The 21931-nt window shown below is 40.0% G+C and overlaps 1 protein-coding gene across 1 annotated transcript in view; it reads right to left on the bottom strand.

The window, feature by feature from the left end:
• Positions 1 to 21931, bottom strand: part of bsnb (bassoon (presynaptic cytomatrix protein) b) — a 260660-nt gene that overhangs the window by 81701 nt on the left and 157028 nt on the right.

The following is a 21931-nucleotide window of genomic DNA, read 5'->3' as shown; positions in this document are numbered from 1 at the left end:
TTGAAGATTTAGGTCTTGTTATTACTTTCGGGTTTGTGTATTGTGTGCCAGTATTGTCTGGTTATATTTTGTAAATTTGAGTTCATTGACTAAGTTTGCATGTTTTTTCTTTTTGGTATTGTCATCGTGTGTGCGTATGTATGTATGTACATGTAGGTATGTGTATATACATGTGTATGTATGTGTGTGTGTATATATATATATATATATATATATATATATATATATATATATATATATATATATATATGTGTGTGTGTGTGTGTGTGTAGATATGTATTTATGAAATTTTGTTTGTGTGTATATGTTTATTATTTTTTTAGTATAAGGGGTGGGTATTTATAAGCTCTGCTTCTGCCCTCACCCTTTCGGCCACGCAGGACTTTTGTAAAATTGCTTTGTTATGAGTTTTTTTGTTTTTGTTGTTGAAATGTGCACCGAATAAACTCATTCATTCATTCATTCATTCACTTGATGCTACAGAACCCGACGATAAGCACCACCACCAACAGACCTCAGGGGGGGCCTTCAGTAGGCTACTTCTTCAATATCTACAAGGCATGACTTAAATACTGTAGAGCACAGTTACCAGAACATCAATAATTAACAGATTTTTCCTCTTTGTAGGATTCATTATTTCGATAAAGTTTTGTAGCAGTGGGACAGAGATTTTTCCAAGTACTTGTGCTAACAGTCAAACAAGCACAAATGCCAGTGATCACATAATAATTTTCAAGGAAATGTTGTGAGCCAAACTGATGGTGAGGAAGGTGGATAAAGGTTTAACACTTCCTACCAATGGAGGGAGCCAGAGAGTGAAGAATTTCATGGAGAAAGATGCATCCCTGTGGGAGCACACACACTCACAGAGCAACATGAACATGCAAGCATAGGAAAAACAAACCATGCACACACGGAGTCAGATGGAAGCATCCTGCGTTCAGAGTTGAAAACAACCTTTTGAATAATGACTTATCGCTCAACCTGCTATATTTTCATGTGATAAAACGAAGTGCCCAGACACAGGCAGAGACAGATATATTGTGCGTAACCTACATCTCTCGCTGTCGCCGCTAGTCATCTAACAGCATGAGTCTGCTTCCCACATGGCTTCTTGAACAGGCAGCAGACCGCACACTGTGAGCCCGAAATGTCAGCTGTCATTAAACGCACTCACTTCCCAAAGATGTTCATGTGCCTTTTCCACTCTGTTAGATATTATTTTCTCCCAAAATGTAAAAGGAGACAGCTTACTTTCTAACATGTGTTGATGAAACAAAATGTCTCATGCCTAAAAGGAAGGCAAATTGTAACACAAACCAGGTACCCCCAGGGTGATTTTTAGACTGGCTGTGTTGATTTTGATGTTAAATTATTCCTAAAACACAAAACCATTTTGCCTTACATCATCGTAAGTTGAAAGACAGATATATGACTGTGATTTTTTTTTTTTTTTTTTGAGAGGTAAATTGTCCAGGGGCCAAAAGTTAAAATGGCAATTTATGGTCATATTCAGGAAAAATGTTCAACTGAATCAAATACAAATTTGTTTTTTTTTTTATTTTGCTTTTTCAAAATTAAAATTTGTTTTTGTTTTTTTTTTTTTTCAAATTCAACATCCACTTGGGCTCCAGTGGTTACTGAGATACACAAAGGGCTGACTTATTTGAGGACAGAGGTCAAAAGATTAATTTTCAGGAAAATTTCTCAGGCAGAATAAACAGAAACTTTAAGCCTAAAATCTGCTCACTAGCCTTGAAGGCTAATCAGATCTGAATACCAGGTGAATGTAGATTGTTTGGACTGTTATCATGGCAAGTTACTGACAAAATGTTCCACTGAAACCTATATAATATGTACTTTGCAAATGAACTAAAATTAAGACAGAATGGCCTGATGGCATGATGCTCACAGAAGCACACATGAGCAGGCAGACAGACAGACAGACAGACAGACAGCTGATAATAATACACTAACATGCTTTTGGAGGGTGGTCAGAGGCCCGACGTTTATGACCAGTCAAAGGCCCGATGTTCATGACCAGTCGCCTAAAATGACAGATATTCGCCCGAGTTAGACGAGGGCGAATATCTGTCATTTTAGGCGACTGGTCATGAACTGAGGGACTCAGAAAATGCACACCGCACAACAACAGCATGTTATTTGCATTATTATTATCACTTTTTACTGAGATACACAACACGTAACGCGTACATAAGAAGTTGGCTCACTTTAACTTTTGTCGTGTCGGCTGGCGCGCGCTGCTCTCCAAATTCACCAGTGCCTCCTCATCAAGCTGGATGCTCATGGCTGCTGTTGTCGTACTATCCATGAGAAAATCATCCGGAATATCCATATTGGGACCAACACACACTTCTCGCCTTTTTAGTTTTTCCTCCCCCTCTGCTGACAGTTCTTGGCCTGCGTTTGCTATGATGTCATTTGGTTACGCACAGCGGGCGGGTATAGCCAGATAGTGTCAGCGTAAATCTACAATACCGGCCCAGCAACGCCCCGGTAAAGTGATAATAATTATGGATGTCCCAGCGCTCTGATTCAATACTTGTACTTTCCAAGATATAATACACTTGCACAGGACACACTTCAAACACATTAATGTAAATATGATGGACAGTGCATCCAGAAAGTATTCACAACATTTTTTCACTTCTTCCTCATTTTGTTATCTTAAACTCTTATTCCAAAATGGATGAAATTTATTTTTTCCTCAAACTTCTACACACAATCCCCCATAATGAGAATGTGAAAAAACTTTTTTTTTTTCTATTGTTAGATTTTTGGAAATTTATTTTAAAAAACTGAGAAATCACACCTACATAAATATTCATAGCCTTTGCCATGAAGGTCAAAATTGAGCTCAGGTGCCTCCTGTTTCCGGGTCAATGACATGACATGCATATTTTTGTGTCCAAGTCCATTATTTAAAAAATGAATAAATAAATCTATTTATGACATCTATCACTTTAATCTATAAAAACAATTTATTTTAATTAGTTTTTCATTAAGTTCAAATAGTAATATTGTTCTATGTTTTGGCCTCTCAAACCTCCAAGATGTCAGGTGTTGCAACTGTCCGAACAAGACAGCAGACTAAGAAAACTAATAAAAATGTTATTTTGACAATGATAAAGTCAAAATGAAACACTATGGCATTGTTTTGTGTTTAAAATCTTTTTGATTATGTTTTTATTTCTAATATCATTTGTTTTTAAAGCTGTAAAAAATCTTTAAAACTTTTGTCCAACAATTTACATTTCCTAAATATCACGGTGGCGCAACCATAAACGTATGACTTTTATTTTGAAATGAAGAGACAACAGCTGTAAAGAGGACATTCCATCAGCCAGAGGACCTTAAGTGACTATTTGGACTAAGCTAAAATTTTTGTAGATCTCTGTCAAATAGTAATAAAAATAACTACTTTCAACTCATACGTATGCTAGTACACTTTTCATGTCAGGTGGTACAACCAATGTAAAACTCATGAAATTATATTTTATCATAAAACTCTTAATTTTTTAAAAAGTGGTCCGTTTGAACTTCATGCTATTGCTAGAAGCTAATGCTAGCATCCAAACAGAAGCCTGCTTATTTGAGATTAGCTGCAATAGTCAGGTGGTGCAACCAGCTAGTCAGGTGGCACAACTGTAAGGAATGTTACTATATAATGCTATTCAAAGCTCTAAGATTATCCATGAAACCATAAAATATTTTGTAGTTTTAAATTTAAAGATATTATACACTTTAAAACATTTCAAATTATAATTTGTTCATTTTAGATGCCACTATCAAGTAAAGAAAAGTCGGCACGACACAGGGCATGTATTAATAATGATCCGGCTGCAAGGGAAGCATATCTTGCAAAAAGAAAAGTGAGGTAATGCATCTATACATAGTCCATTTTACATTTATTATTATATTACAACTTCCACATTCTTAAATGGAAATTTGTCAGCTTATTAGGTCTTGCGTTTTATAGCTATCAGAGGAGGAAGAGAGCCCCCTATCTGCCAATTCTCTAAGCAAGAACAGAAAAAAATAGGCAACAGTGGACAACAAGATCAACAAGATAAAAAAAAAAGCACCGGGACAGAAAAAGAGCCATTGAGGAAATACTGAATTTTACACCCAAGTCAAATGAACCCTCAGAAGAACTTGAACCTAACTCTCCCAGCAAGAACAATGTTGAACCTAACTCTCCCAACAATGTGAGAATGCAATTAACTGTGCATCAAATATCTCTATTTAATAACACTTAAATAGAGACATATGACTAGAACATATGTTACTATTATAAATGATTTTTTGTTCAGCATATTTCATATTATAACAAATGTTGTCAGGTGGTACAACCAATATTTGTCAGGTGGTGCAACCAATTTAAACAAAAAAATGATATGTTAAAGTGACTTAATGGTTTTTTTAATGTGATGAATGTAGTTATTATACTAAATATCTGGATTTGTGTATTTGTGTTTTTTGTTTTTCTGTCTTTAAAGGCAAAATTGAATGTTACCTTGGCTCAAAACCTGACACACAGAATGCTAAAATCGTAAATTATTGGAAAAAAAGAACACAATGATAAAATAATAACCTGTTACCTTGTGTAGACATGCTAAGGAAGAGTTGCAAAAGATTTAATCTTAAAATAAAAATTAGGAATGTATACAGATTTTTATAAATATTTGGATGCGCCACCTGACATTTTTTTGTCATGTAGTTGAAAATACTGTTTCAAAATGAGTTAAAACAGTTAAAAATGTTATTCAATGAATGAGATTTGTTAAAACACATTTTTCTGGACTCAAAAATATGTTTTACATCTATACTGAAAATACTTTATAAAAATACCTTTTTTGAAGCCTAATTTGTCAATGACCCTTCCACTGATCATCCTTGAGATGTTTCCACAGCTTAATTGGAGTCCACCTGGGGTAAATTCAGTTGATTGGACATGATTTGGAAAGACACACATTTCTGCTGCTTTGAAGGTTCCAATGAGCACAGCAGCCTCCATCATCCTTAAATGGAAGAAGTTCAGATCCACCAGGACTCTTCTTAGAGCTGGCCACCTGTCTAAACTAAGCAATCAGGGAGAAGGGCCTTAGTCAGGGAGGTGGCCAAGAACCAAATGGTCACTCTCTCAGAGCTCCAGCATCCCTCTGTGGAGAGAGGAGAACCTTCCAGAAAGACAACCATCACTCAGAAGTCACTCCTTAGTAAAAGGCACATGGCAGCCCACCTGGAGTTTGCCAAAAGGCACCTGAAGGACTCTCGGACCATGAAAAACAAAATTCTCTGGTCTGATGAGACAAAGACTGAACTATTTGGCCTGAATGCCAGGCATGATGTTTGGAGGAAACCAGGCACCATCCCTACAGTGAAGCATGGTGGTAGCAGCATCATGCTGTGGGGATGTTTTACAGTGGCAGGAACTGGGAGATTAGTCAGGATTGAGGGAAAGATCAATCAATCAATCAATCAACTTGTTTCTTATATAGCGCCAAATCACAACAAACAGTTGCCCCAAGGCGCTCCACATTGCAAGGCAAGGCCATACAATAATTATGAAAAACCCCAACGGTCAAAACGACTATGAGCAAGCACTTGGCCACCGTGGGAAGGAAAAACTCCCTTTTAACAGGAAGAAACCTCCAGCAGAACCAGGCTCAGGGAGGGGCAGTCTTCTGCTGAGACTGGTTGGGGCTGAGGGAAAGAACCAGGAAAAAGAGATCGATCACTAATGATTAAATGCAGAGTGATGCATACGGAGCAAAAAGAGAAAGAAACAGTGCATCATGGGAACCCCCCCACAGTCTACGTCTAAAGCAACATAACCAAGGGATGGTCCAGGGTCACCCGATCCAGCCCTAACTATAAGCCTTAGCGAAAAGGAAAGTTTTAAGCTTAATCTTAAAAGTAGAGAGGGTATCTGTCTCCCTGATCTGAATTGGGAGCTGGTTCCACAGGAGAGGAGCCTGAAAGCTGAAGGCTCTGCCTCCCATTCTACTCTTACAAACCCTAGGAACTACAAGTAAGCCCGCAGTCTGAGAGCGAAGCGCTCTAATGGGGTAATATGGTACTACGAGGTCCCTAAGATAAGATGGGACCTGATTATTCAAAACCTTATAAGTAAGAAGAAGAATTTTAAATTCTATTCTAGCATTAACAGGAAGCCAATGAAGGGAGGCCAACACGGGTGAGATATGCTCTCTCCTGCTAGTCCCCGTCAGTACTCTAGCTGCAGCATTCTGAACCAACTGAAGGCTTTTTAGGGAACTTTTAGGACAACCTGATAATAATGAATTACAATAGTCCAGCCTAGAGGAAATAAATGCATGAATTAGTTTTTCAGCATCACTCTGAGACAAGACCTTTCTGATTTTAGAGATATTGCGTAAATGCAAAAAGGCAGTCCTACATATTTGTTTAATATGCGCATTGAATGACATATCCTGATCAAAAATAACTCCAAGATTTCTCACAGTATTACCAGAGATCAGGGAAATGCCATCCAGAGTAACAATCTGGTTAGACACCATGCTTCTAAGATTTGTGGGGCCAAGTACAATAACTTCAGTTTTATCTGAGTTTAAAAGCAGGAAATTAGAGGTCATCCATGTCTTTATGTCTGTAAGACAATCCTGCAGTTTAGCTAATTGGTGTGTATCCTCTGGCTTCATGGATAGATAAAGCTGGGTATCATCTGCGTAACAATGAAAATTTAAGCAATACCGTCTAATAATACTGCCCAAGGGAAGCATGTATAAAGTGAATAAAATTGGTCCTAGCACAGAACCTTGTGGAACTCCATAATTAACTTTAGTCTGTGAAGAAGATTCCCCATTTACATGAACAAACTGTAATCTATTAGACAAATATGATTCAAACCACCGCAGCGCAATGCCTTTAATACCTATGACATGCTCTAATCTCTGTAATAAAATTTTATGGTCAACAGTATCAAAAGCAGCACTGAGGTCCAACAGAACAAGCACAGAGATAAGTCCACTGTCCGAAGCCATAAGAAGATCATTTGTAACCTTCACTAATGCTGTTTCTGTACTATGATGAATTCTAAAACCTGACTGAAACTCTTCAAATAGACCATTCCTCTGCAGGTGATCAGTTAGCTGTTTTACAACTACCCTCTCAAGAATCTTTGAGAGAAAAGGAAGGTTGGAGATTGGCCTATAATTAGCTAAGATAGCTGGGTCAAGTGATGGCTTTTTAAGTAATGGTTTAATTACTGCCACCTTAAAGGCCTGTGGTACATAACCAACTAACAAAGATAGATTGATCATATTTAAGATTGAAGCATTAAATAATGGTAGGACTTCCTTGAGCAGCCTGGCAGGAATGGGGTCTAATAAGCATGTTGATGGTTTGGATGAAGTAACTAATGAAAATAACTCAGAACAATCGGAGAGAAAGAGTCTAACCAAATACCGGCATCACTGAAAGCAGCCAAAGATAACGATACATCTTTGGGATGGTTATGAGTAATGAATGAATACAGCAATGTACAGAGACATCCTGGATGAAAACCTGCTCCAGAGCACTCTTGACCTCAGATTGGGACGATGACTAATCTGTCAGCAGGACAGTTACCCTAAGCACACAGCCAAGCTATCAAAGGAGTGGCTTCAGGACAACTCTGTGAATGTCCTTGAGTGGCCCAGCCAGAGCCCAGACCTGAATCTGATTCAACATCTCTGGAGAGATCTGAAAATGGCTGTGCACCGACACTCCCCATCCAACCTGATGGAGCTTGAGAGATGCTGCAAAGAGGAATGGACAAAACTGCCAAAAGATAGGTGCATCAAGCTTGTGGCATCATATTCAAGAAGACTTGAGGCTGTAATTGCTGCCAAAGGTGCATCAACAAAGTATTGAGCAAAGGGTGTGAATACTTATGTACACGTGATTTCATAGCTTTATTATTTTTAATAAATCTGAAAAAAAAAAACTTTTTTGATTGTCATTATTGGGTATTGTGAGCAGAATTTTGAGGGGAAAATTGATTTATTCCATTATGGAAAAAGGCTGTAATATCACAAAATGTGTAAAAGTGAAGTGCTGTGAATACTTTGCAGATGCACATATACTGTGATTGTTGTTTCTGATGCAAATGTTACATGTCAGTGGCTTTATGTACAGTGAAAAGTATACATCAAAAAGGTAGCAATCATTGCACATGGAATCAGGGCTGGGAAGCTGGACAATTCCATCGTGACAGGCATCACTATGTGGAGCCACTTCTGTAATGCCACACCCCCTAATGTTTTTTTTTTTTTTTTTACCTCCGCCAAGGAGGTTATGTTTTCAGTCGTGTCCCTTTGTTTATTGGTGGGTTTGTTAGCAGGATTACTCAAAAAAATCCTCAACGGATTTCAATGAAATTTTTACCAGGGGTGTATCTTGGCCTAACTTAGTCATTACATTTTTGCAATGATCCAGAACACGATCCGGATCCAGTAATTTTTTTAAGGATTCTTTATCATTGCAGGATAGGGCCAATTTCAACATTTTTGCATCTATAACTTCATGAAGACGGGTCACAAAGGCTGAACAAAAATTAAGTTACGACAACAATAATTTACCATTTGTTTCTCCTCAATGAATAAACTTGTTATTAGAAAATAAAAAAAACTTGTGTAGTTCATGCAGTTTCTCTATAAATACATTAGCTGAAGATCTAAGGATTTAACCCTTTGGGTCCGACGCCGTCGTATACAACGGCTGAGACCAAGCTTTACTAAATTATAAATAACTTTTTAATTATATGAGATAGAAACTTACTTTTTTTGCTGAAAAGTTAATTCCGCAGACTTCTGAACCACCGTCCACCATCTTTGTACTCCTCACAGAAGCTGTGTGATGAGGTGAACAATGTGAGTGTCCAATCGGAATTGGTTCACCGTCACATGGTTTTCTAAAATCCAATCGTAGGGCAGATTCATCTCACGTGACAGTCCAAAGATTGTTTTTAGGAGTGATGTGTTACTAGTTGGCCCATTTGAATAGCCCCCTGGCTGCTCCAATGCGCCCTGCGCCATTACGCACAGCGAAAGTGAGCAGACGGCGCAGATGGAGAGCCTCTCATACAATCTCACGTGCTCAAACAGTGTGTGAGTATCAGGACTGCTCGACTAGTTTTCCTGTGAATGTTACTGGATAAGCCTGTGGCAAGCTCTCTCGCTCCGGGGTAAAGTACTGTTTACCATATCAATGGAGCAAGGGGGGAGGGGCTGCTCCTCAAACTAAATGAGCCTGGAAGTGTGAATGTTGCTTTCAGAGCAGGAGAGAACAAACACACAGTCAACTTCATAGTAGAAGTTTGTGATGTAACCTTTGTGTAATAGCAGACAGAAATTGCGTTGAGATAAAGACAAACACAACGCATAGACCATTTTGTATATATTGTTCAAAATGTGCATTTGTGTTTATTGTTTGAACCTTTTTGTTGCACAGTCTTTCACACAAGAACCCAAATTACCTTCCTAAAGTGTCAAAACAGTTGTTTATTATAGTTTGCTGTGTGTTTTGAATAAAGTGTGTGGAAAATTATTTTCTGCTTTACTTTTTCCTTTCTTATTTCTGATTGTAAACCTGCATTACACTTATAAAATACAACAATAACATATATATATTTTGAAAGTACAGGTTGTCCTGAAAAAAGAGACATAAAACTTGATTGTGGGATGTAGGGAGAGCTGTTAACAGCAATAAGAAAGCATTTATGCCAGGCGAGTGAACTGTCCAAAAAATGCCCTCGGACTCCAGAGGGTTAACCGGGTTAACAGAGGGTAGATGCGTGAAACGACGTGGAATAAGTCTCTTTGCCAAAGGGTATTCCATGTGACGTCAGTGACCCTATGGCCTTGGTGGAGGTTTGCGCTCTCTCATACTTCTAGTTTTAATAGATTTCCAAAAATTAAAACAAAAAAACTGTAACACAATAAAATGTGAAAACAGTGAAGCGCTGTGAATACTTTCTGGATGCACTGTAAATGCTTGACAACTGAACAGCTGTGCAATGCATTAAGGGAAAAACTACCTTCAATCCAAACTTTGTTATTTGTTTGTTTATTTCTATATTACAAAATAAAGTAAATCAACATTTTTATATGGCTGTTAGTTCTACTTGTAGCACTGTAGTAGTAAAACTAGAATATTTAGATATTGATTCAACAACATGGTTCAAAGAATTCTCCCTGTGTTTGTGTAGGTTCCCTCTGAGTGCTCCAGCTTCCATCCACATCCAAAGACATGCAGGTTAGGTGAATTGGAACCTTTAAATTGACCATAGAAGTGCGTGCAAGTGTGATGCATTTGTCTGTCTATAGTGTATATGTCTATATGTTATAAAAATTAACAGTATTAACTGGTTACCATTATTTTAAGTAAACGGTTATGTTCCAGAACATAGAAAAAACAAAGTTTCTGGTGTCGTTTTCGTTCCTAGTAAAATACCAGAAATTTTTGGTTTTCATTTTCAATCCATGAACCGGTTCAAAGCTTTGCTGGAAAGTGCCTATTAGCAGGAGGAAAACGCTGGTAAGACAGGATGACAAGAAAAACTTGTGCATTCATGTGGAAAACGTGACCTGACTGGCCAGGCAGAAAAGTACCAGTTGCCTGGTGAGTAGTTGAAGTGAAGCAGAGGATATGCCTCTGAAACGCGTGCTGAGATTCTGCTGGTGAGCTACCAGCAAGCACTGAAAAGAGTGGTGGCCCTGAGTTCCACTGGCATGAAGTTTATTAAATGTATACTAATGGCAGAAGGCAGACTGATCAGTGTGAGACTGGTTTAGTGAATCTGATTTTGACCAATCAAAAACTGTCCTGAACATGTCTCATACAGATCTCCATGATTAGATCCAGATCCAGTACAGTGCACTACATACGTTTCATTATTAAATTAGTTGGATAATGCAAATAAAGGCTGACTGGTGGCTTTCCTAAAAATACATATACGTAAAATCTGAAAGGGGGGCAAATGAATACACATTTTCTGAGAAAAAAATGCACAACTGAAGAATGATTGCATCAATGGATGCAAACAGCAGCTCAACCAAGCAACATCTGAGGTATGACTTCTCGATGCCAAGCTTTGTCTAACAATTTTTACATGTGAATTCCCTCAATTTCGTTTCACAACTTTCACATCTTCCCATTCAAACTGTCCAGAAAATCCTGGAAATAATGTGAAAGAAATATAGCGTCTGTCTTGAAATAAATATGATGAGTATTTTCCAATAAAGGCATAAATCATAATCCTTCATATTCCCAATCCCCCAAGGATTAATGATGCATATGACAGAGGAAGCCATAACTAACTTAAGACGTAAGACATGAAGGTCAAAGGAGAAGAGGGTCAGTGTAAATTATTAAGTGCCACGTGCACAGGGGCACTTTGCCAAGCAGGTGTGAACAGAATGAGATTAAGGTGCGCACGTCCATGCAAACAGAATGGGAGGACATACACGCCCACTGCAACTAAAACAGTAAGACTGGTAGCAGTAAAAGTTACAATTTAATCATAATAAAAATCTGCTTTTATACAACATTACTGCTGTCAACCTTCAGATTCAAAGGTCAGCAGCTCTGGTTACTGCATTACAGCCCAACAGTGCACGTCCACCATATCTATTTCTATTATGTGCAGTCTCACTGGATTGTGGTTTAAGATTATCAAGTGCACAACGCAAAGCTTGAGCAAGTGCATGTGATAGCAGTGTGCCAGAGTGCTCCGTGCCATGTCACGGCTGACAGGTCAGTAAAAGTCAGCAGGTATGTAGGTCAATCCACTGGGACTCCTTCAATGGGAACACGTGGTTCACACACAGGATTAAAGAGGAAATAAAGGATCATCCATTGAGCAAGCAGGATTCAGCCACAGTTACTCATGTACACTTCAACCCAGTTAATTCAATACGTCTTATTTACATGCACTTTGTCCACACTTTGTTTGTCCAAGGCTTTGAACCCGGTTCATGGAAGGAAAATGAAAACCAGAAACCTTTGGCATATTGCTAGGAACAAAATGAAACCAGAAATGTTATATTTTTTATGTTCTGGAATAGAATCGTTATTTTAAAGTAATGGGAACCAGTTAATACCATTATTTTTTTAATCCCTGAAAAGCTTTCCATTTACAATGACCCAATGAGGTTTCACTTCTTCCTGTTGTTCACTTTGTGCATGGAGAGAGCAGCAATCAAGAAGCCTGTGCCATTTTGCAGTCTCAGTGATCATACAAGGTAAATATTGCAGGCTACCAATGTTAAAAATGTTTGTTTTTCGACAATAATTTTATCTGTTGCTCACTTTGCTGAGCTGTGACAAATATTAAAGTGAATGTTGGAAATAGCGAGCATTACCATTCACGGATCTTGAAAGGCCCCTTCACACATAGTGCAACGTGTGGTCGAATACGGTGAAACAGCGCAAAACAGTTCGAATTAGCACACCACGAAACACTGCGCCGACAGGCAGGCGTAAACGATTCTGGTGCAAGAGATCGCGCACACGACAGTGTCTTTTGAGCAGGAACACAGTGCAAGGTGCACCACATCGCACCACTGATGTGGAATAAATAAAACATAAAAACCAGCTGGTACCTGTGGAACCACATCACGCCGCTGATGTGGAATAAATAAAACACAAAAACCAGCTGGTACCTGTGGAACCACATCACACCACTTATGTGGAATAAATAAAACACAAAAACCAGCTGGTACCTGTGGAACCACATCACGCCGCTGATGTGGAATAAATAAAACACAAAAACCAGCTGGTACCTGTGGAACCACATCACACCACTTATGTGGAATAAATAAAACACAAAAACCAGCTGGTACCTGTGGAACCACATCACACCACTTATGTGAAATAAATAAAACACAAAAACCAGTTGGTACCTGTGGAACCGAATCACACCACTTATGTGGAATAAATAAAAAACTAAAAACCAGCTGGTACCTGTGGAACCACATCACACCACTTATGTGGAATAAATAAAACACAAACACCAGCTGGTACCTGTGGAACCACATCACACCACTTATGTGGAATAAATAAAAAACTAAAAACCAGCTGGTACCTGTGGAACCACATCACACCACTTATGTGGAATAAATAAAACACAAAAACCAGCTGGTACCTGTGGAACCACATCACGCCACTGATGTGGAATAAATAAAACATAAAAACCAGCTGGTACCTGTGGAACCACATCACGCCGCTGATGTGGAATAAATAAAACACAAAAACCAGCTGGCACCCGTGGAAACACATCACACCGCTTATGTGGAATACATAAACCATAAAAACCAGCTGGTACCTGTGGAACCACATCACGCCGCTTATGTGGAATAAAGAAAAACAACAACAACAACAACAAAAAGCTGGTACCTCTGGAACCACTTCACACCGCTTAGGTGGAATAAATAAAACATAAAAACCAGCTGGTACCTGTGGAACCACATTGCGCCACTTATGTGAATTAAATAAAAATAAAAACTGGCTGGTACCTGTGGAACAACATTGCGCCGCTTATGTGGAATAAATAAAACATAAAATCCTGCTGGTACCTGTGGAACCACATTGCGCCACTTATGTGGATTAAATAAAAAATAAAAACCAGCTGGGACCTGTGGAACCACATCACGCTGCTGATGTGGAATAAATAAAACATAAAACCCAGCCCGTACCCGTGGAAACACATCACACCGCTTATGTGGCATACATAAACCATAAAAACCAGCTGGTACCTGTGGAACCACATCGCGCCGCTTATGTGGAATAAAGAAAAACAACAACAACAACAACAAAAAGCTGGTACCTCTGGAACCACTTCACACCGCTTAGGTGGAATAAATAAAACATAAAAACCAGTTGGTACCTGTGGAACCACATTGCGCCACTTATGTGGAATAAATAAAATTAAAACCAGCTGGTACCTGTGAACAACATTGCACCGCTTATGTGGATTAAATAAAAAATAAAAACCAGCTGGTACCTGTGGAACCACATCGCGCCGCTTATGTGGAATAAATAAAATTAAAACCAGCTGGTACCTGTGAACAACATAAAAACCAGCTGGTATCTGTGGAACCACATCATGCCACTGATGTGGAATAAACAAATAATAAAAAAAAAAAACATACCACCCACGAGATTCATACCTGCACTTTACTGAATGCCAGCCCGAAACTTTACCACTGAGCTACCATCACTGGCCTGTAAACAGTGCTGGGAAAATACCTGAAATCAACAAAGAGATGGGCGTATTTAAAAAAAAATAAAACCATACACCATAAAAACACAGCACTTTATATTGAATCCCTCTTATCAAGCAGGCAATACAAATATGATCCGTCTGTTCCTCTGTAGATGACCCATGGTCACAGACATACAGTCATGAAATTACATGAATGAGTGCGATGTGGAGGAAAATAAAATAAAAACCAGCTGTATAATTTGTGAATATTACTGGGTTGATATAAATAATACATAAGAGGGGACAGAAGCCCGCGGTTAAATAACCCTGGTTAAAAAAAAAAAAATCACCACTCACAGGATTTGAACCTGCACACTCTGATTATCAGACAGAAACTTTACCACTGGACTACAATCACTGTCTTGTAACAGGAGCGTGAAATGGCTAAAATCAACAAGCAGATAAATGCATTTTCTAAAAAAGAAAAAAAGCGCTGTGATAACTGTCCAAACAGCGTTTAGTTTGGCATATTTGTGCTGATGCATGACTGAAAGTGGTGTATTTGTCACACTCTTGGGTTGTCCTGGTCCTGCGGCGCACCACTCACAGCCCTCATGGCCCGATACATGTGTCCTGTCAGACGTGACATTCAGATTGCCTGCTGCATGTCCACATGAACTGATGGCTCATTTCTCCTCCTACCGCAAAACCAATATATGATTTGATGTATTTTCACTCAAGCACACACCCACGCGTGTGTCTGTCAAAACACAGGATGTGTGCTGCAGCCAGTGGTGGGCACAGCTAGCCAAACAGTTAGCTTCGATAACAGATCAGCTAACTGAAAAGTTATCTTTTATAAAGCTAAACCAATAAACAACCCAAAAATTTATCAGAAGCTACAAATAACCGATAACTTCCAGTATTGTCTCCGGGACACTTGCAACTACTAATAAGCTGATTTTGAGTTTTAACACCACGATCGCTTCTGGTTGCATCAAAGGGGACTACAGACCCAAACAATGAGTCAACACTTCTGTCTTTGAGCACTCTGCCCACTGCTGGAAACTCCTGTTTACGACATAACTTCCAGCAGAGAAACTCAACTCTTTACACAATAACAGCGTCGCTGTGAGGCAGAGGTCTTGTAAAATAAAGCAGTGCTGACTTATGGTTTGATTTATAAATAAAATTAATACCGATTGAATAACTCCATTAATGTCAATTCTGTCATTTGTACAAAGCTAAAATATAACATTTATCTTTCAATGCTGAATAATGCACTAATTCTGAAGTTTTGTAACAAACACAGATGCCAAAGGGATTATGGGTTAAAATGTGCCTCGGTTGACTCATGCATTCTATGTAAAAACCAACACGTTAATGTGAGGTGTGTGTTGGTGTTTACATATAAATGTGCATTTGTAAAATATGCCATTTTTTATTTGTAAAAAAAAAAGGCATTTGCAAAAAAAAAAAAAAAAAAAAAGCCAAGTGTCAAAATACATAGAACACTGCCATCTACAGGTGCCCAGACACTCAGTACTTAGGGCAAATCCTGCCATGAACACTACTGGTCACTAGATGGCAGTAGAGACCGTGAAAACTTGCCAAAACAAAATTACAGATAATCCGTGTCTGCTACGTTTAGGATGCGTGGAATTTAATAAACGCAAACTGAATTTCAGACATCTTATATATATTACTCTGGAATAAAGACGACAGACAGTGTTTGACAAACAGGATTCTAAATAGCAAACAGGAATCGATTACAATGATTCCAATTGAAAATAATGGAGAAGCAACCTGGGCTTCTTCTGGCATTTTTACATAAAACAAATACAATAACAACGTCTATAAACTCAGAGAATATATTCACAAGAGTTTTAGGCACAACATACAAAGAGTTTAATGCTGTTGTCCACGTGGAGCCTGATCAAAGCGTCTCGAATGCATTTCTTCTGTTGTGAATGTACTGAGATTACCTATAATGCACTGGGCACAGCATGTCCACACTAAAACCTTCAAAATCAGTGCATTACTTTAAAACTAAAACATATATCTGATATTTTCACTTTATAAAACTTCAGACGTGATGTTAATTTAAATAACGTGTCTGAAATTAAACTGAGATTACCCATAATGCACCATAAGTTCAAACTGTATGCCTCTGGATGACTTGGGTGATATTGCCAGCGTACCAGTATAGGGTCAAAAGAAATGAGCTTTTTTCTTTTCTGTGACCAGTCTCCTTTGCCTGCAGAGGATAGAGTAGTTTCTTCTAGAACCAGCTCTCCTTTGTTTGTAGAGGATAGAACTGCACATCTACTACAAAACATTTAACAGGTAGGTGCTCAACTGATTATAGACTTCATAAATGTTTGTAATTGTTAAGCTTTGTTTACCACATCTGCAAAAATACGTTAGCGGTCTAAAAATTATCGGACCAAAACTTATCGGAAGATAATTGGTCCGATAATGGTTTTCAAAGTTATCTGAAAAGCTAATCCGATAATGAAAACATTATCTTTGATAATTAGCGGTTAGCAGAACTATGCCCACCACTGGCTGCAGCTGTGATGTCCAAAACCGGAGATGTCTCAACAGCTGTGGGCACACCCCCTGTCCTGTCCGCACGCAGACAAAGATGTCACTCTGTGATCAGATGAGAGATACCTCACCTGTGTTGGGCAGTGATAACTGACCAAACGGCCTTTGTTAAGGTGTATTTCTGCTGATACACAACTGAAAGTGGCATATTTGTCGCGCTGTTTGCTTGTCATATAGTCCTGCGGTGCGCTGCTCACCTGACACGTGTGTCCTGTCAGACAGACGTAGCATTCAGATCGCCTGCTGCATGTTCACATGATCTGGCAGTCCGTTTCACCTGGATTAGCCTGTCAGTGTGCACGCTCTCCAGCCTGTCGCAAAAGCAATATATGTTTTTATGTATTTCCATGTGAGGACAGCACGCACACACATGCACGTGTCAAAACACGGTACGTGTTCTGCAGCTGTGCCGTCCAGGACCGGAGTTGTCAACAGCTGCTGCTGTTGGCAGCCAACCACACCCCCTGTCTATTCAGCGCACAGACCAAGGTGTCACTCTGTGATCAGATGAGAGGCGCCTTGGCTGCGGGGGACGCACAAATCACATGCACGCATGTGTTGGGGGGAGAGTAGGGGGAGCGCATGAAACACACGCACACGTGTTGTGGGGAGAGCCGAGATTCTGGCATGCCACGTGCACTCGGCAACTTCACAGTCGTGAGGCATTTAGACAAATTTCACTGCCAGCTCGACAATGACTGTCTGCTTACTGTTGTCGTGTTAATAGTGCGAATGGCCACACATTTTCTAAGTGCCAAACAAGCAGTGTAGATGTTTGTATGTGTCAGCTGGAATTTGGCCGACACCTGCTGTGAGAGGGTTCAATGGGCTCGCACAGCGCACACTCTGTCTTTCAGCCGCTGGTGTGCACAAATAGTTGTAGCAACAGGTGTACAAGGCAGCTACGATTTTACACCTTTTGCACACGATTCCTGCTTCATGCGCACTTAATGCGCAAGTCGACCAAATATGCACTATGTGTGAAGGGGCCCTATGATTTTCACTGGAATAGCAGCCTCAGAGCACCGTTACCAAGAAACGCCTCTAATGTGCGAGTTTTATTTACCTCTGGGTTGGTTGTTGTCATGAACTATCAGCCTTTGTTTTGTTAACTGGCTTTATTAACATTTATGGACACATAAGAACTGCAGAACAACGTGCTTAGCTCTTAGCTGATTAGTTCTTCTTCTACACTTCCGTCAAGCATTTTTGTACACACAACAGTGCTCAGTGTAACAGTGACGCCCAGTGGCTAATGTAAGAACTGTCACAAACACATCATGGCAGTCATTTGCTACAACCATGGCCAAAAGCAGAGGAAGCTCTCCTTTTCGAGGAATAGGAGCAGCATGGGGGGGGCTCTTGAGTGTTCCATCAAGTGGTGGTACATGACAGCTGCCATTTTTGAGGTAAGACACTGAAGTTTTGTTGACTAAAATAAGATTAGTCTCCTCTGTACCAGATTAAAAACTTTAGTTGAGTAATGCGAAACTTTGCACTTTGTGCAATGACTAACATCAAAAAAATGAGTTGATTAAGTGAGGATAGTTGACTAAACAAGATTAGACTGTTTTATTAAACCCGGCCCTGGGAAATTATTTATTTTTTCACATCTTTACGAGTTTCTGAGCTTTGCTGGACCATAAGCACCAGTAGTAAATGAAATCCTCAGTGGAATGGCTGCACGCACAACCCCGATTCAAATGAAGTGCAAAACAGGTGTTCTTTGAGCATTCATCAACATTTCCAGTCTTTTGTTGCCTCTTTCCCAGCTTTTTTGAAATGTGCTGCAGGCATCCATTTCAAAATTAACAAATATTTGCACAAAAACAAAAAGTCTATCAGTTTGAACATTAAATATCTTGTCTTTGTGGTGTATTCAACTGAATAGGTTGAAGAGGATTTGCAAATCATTGTATTGTTTTTATTTACATTTCACACAACGTCCCAACTTTATTGGAATTGGGGTTGTACAAGTGAATGCAGCTTGTAGAAAAACTGACTGTGCAGTGCAGCTTTTGTGGAAAGCACCCTCCACTGTGCACCCTTTTGATAAAAATTCTGACATAATCCGAATAAACACGTTTTTTAAATAGTTAACCTTGATTCACTGAAAGTGCTTGTCCTTTATGCTTCATCTGTGAGGTGTCGAGCAACACACAAAACCATGTACTTGTTAAAAATACATGAAACACACTGCTTCACTTTAAATATGCAATGTGTATTTCAGATGATCGGTGCAAATCCTCTTTCTCTTAAAAGGTTTTATTTTACTCTTTGGAAAGTTGTAGCTTGTTGCTACATTGATTAGCTCCTTGTGCGAATGCTCTATGGTCTTCTTCTATGTTTTCATGGTAGGGTTACAGCACCACATACAGGCCTGCCATATTCAGCATTTTGAGTGTTCCACAGTTGACATACAACCTTATTAACTGGTTCGGGAATGATATTTTTTCTTCCAAACGGTTCAGGAAGGTCAGTTTTGGAGTGGAACCCAAAGCCAAAAATGCTAAAATACTGTTCATTAAAATTTCTGTTCGGAACAACCCAGTTTGGAAAAAAAATTCTGGTTCAAATCGCTGGTATGTTCAATGGGCCAAGCGACAGATACCTGCAGATCAGCAAATTTTGTGAGTGCTAACTGAAACTAATGGGGGTCATTGGTAGCGTAAAATATTGCAGAAGTGGGCTTGTGACCAAAAGATAACAAGTCTGAGCCAGAATGATGAAAATACAATGCTTTCCCAACTTTCACTATCACCATTGACATATCCTTGTGCAAATCTTTTGGGTTGCTTCTACAACAGCAGCTACATTTGTGTGAATGTCTAAAACTATAGGCTGGTGAACAGTGGATAGCCTACACCCCAAATTAATAATGTGGGTGCTAGCTGTCATAAGGGAAATACTAAAATTATGTACTAATCACATTCTGTAAGTGTACCCCAACAATTACCATAGATGGATCTCCATTCAGGTTGGGAGTATTTTGTCTACCATTTCTCCAACACCAACCTAGACCATGAAATACAGCAGGGTATCTTCTGGAATCTCTCCAGAGAAGAGGCTGGAAAAGGTCAGGGCTTGTAGCATCTACAGCGCACAAGTACATCATCCTTCCAGTGGCACTGTACGACAGTGAGACTTGGACTTCCCTGTACAGACACCTCAAGTGGATAACTTCTATTAGTGCTGAGACAAATGAAAGCAGGTACCATCAGTGTAGATCATGATGAGCACTACAGTGGTTAGAGTATGTTTGCAGGATCCAAATTATCTTTGGTGAACTGTCATTGTGGCACACCAAAGAAAGCCATAATCATGCTGTTTAATCAACATCTTGAAATGCCACAGCAGCCAGGTAGATATATATTCTTAGCAAAGGTGAAGCACTCAGCAACATAAAATTTATAAAATTTGTGAAGTTCAACTACAATAAACATTTTGTGTGCATAGAAGGTTTTAGAGCGATCTCTCATTGCAGATTTTGGATTCCTGGTAGTCAACAATTTGGGGGAAATCAGATGCCCAATTAAGGGCTGAAATCAGGTGCAATCTGTGGTAAAGGTAGTGTTGCAGAAAATTGTGAACAATCTGCTCAATGTTTAAAAATTTTTGTGACATCTATTGTGGGCTGCCCGTCCTTGCTGCTGCTGCTGTTTTTTCTTTCTCCCCCTCTCCTCTGCACAGCTAGCACGCCTCCAGCTGATCAACACACCTGATCCACATCTCATCAGCACTTGCATATGAACCCCGGCTCTTCACTCCATCCTTCACCAGAAACTCATTGTACCTTCCACGGTAACTGGCCTCTTGTCGCGTGTTTCTACGCACTGTTATTTCTGGATTAATTCTGAGCTCCCAAGCTTGTAAAAGCCTTTTCTGTATTTTTCCGCTGTTAGTCTGAGTTTTCGAGCTCAGCGCTTTGTCGCTGCTTTTGTCTAGCTTCAGTTTGTTCCTATAAGCTGCAGCTCATTACTGGGTGCCTGTTTGAGTTTTCTAGCTCAGCGTTTGGTTGCTGCATGTTTCCTAGTTTCAGCTTGTTCCTACAGCTGCATCTCGTATCAGCGTTCTGGACTCAGCTAAGACAAACTGTTTTCTAATTGACTGTGATCTTTTCTACCTTTTGGAATTCACTCGATTCAGTACTCAACCATCTGTGTCTCCTCCTCAGACCATGTTGACAGCTTGCAGGCGGCCACCTGGCTCCGATTCCATTTCACCCCGGGTTGACTCCATCAGGACCGCGGCTCCCTGGTTCCACTGCAGAGCGGGCCGGTCTCCACTCGGCTAGGCTGCCTTCAGCACATTCTCCCTTGTACATAATCCTCCCTTGTAAATAAACCAGTGTTCTGATATATTCTGCCTCATCTCTGCTCTTGGGTTCAATTCTCGCTCCACCTTGAACCATAATAGGAGTTTCTGGCCACGTCATGGACCCAGCGGGGGCAGACCGGATGCAGCAGGCGCTTACCATTCAGGGCGAGCACCTCGGGAAGCTCCAGCAAGTCGTTGACTCCATTACAGATCATGTGAGCTCGCTAACAGATCATGTTAAACATTCTGACACTTGACTCACAGATCTCTCCACACAGCTGTCGCAGCTCTCGGCAATACACACACCAACACCACCACCGCCTGCCGCGCCAGCTCAGCTTATCACCTCTTCGTTCTATGTCGCTGCCTCTGCAGCACCACCCAAACCGTTCCTATGCCATCCAGAACCGTTCTCCAGGTGTGTAGATACGTGCGCCTCCTTTTTGATGCAATGCTCTTTTGTCTTCAGTCAGCGTCCCACTCATTACAGCTCCGATGAAAGTAAAGTTCCATACATAGTCAATTTGCTGCGGGTGGGAGGCTCGCTCCTGGGCAACTGCGCTCTGGAGCAACGATTCTCTGCTCCTTCATTTGTTCACTTCATTCTCAAAGGAGTTCCGTTTAGTCTTCGATCATCCTACTCAGAGGGATTCCGTCTCCCAGCGTTTGCTTACACTTAAACAGGAGCAACGCAGTGCGGCAGAGTTTTTGGTCGACTTCCGCATTCTCGCGGCAGAGGCTGACTGGAATACCACG

Source organism: Thalassophryne amazonica, chromosome 3, assembly GCF_902500255.1.
Source record: "Thalassophryne amazonica chromosome 3, fThaAma1.1, whole genome shotgun sequence".
In the NCBI taxonomy this organism is placed as follows: domain Eukaryota; kingdom Metazoa; phylum Chordata; class Actinopteri; order Batrachoidiformes; family Batrachoididae; genus Thalassophryne; species Thalassophryne amazonica.
Note: the sequence above shows the minus strand (reverse complement) of the source record. Positions and strands in the feature narration are given on the sequence as shown.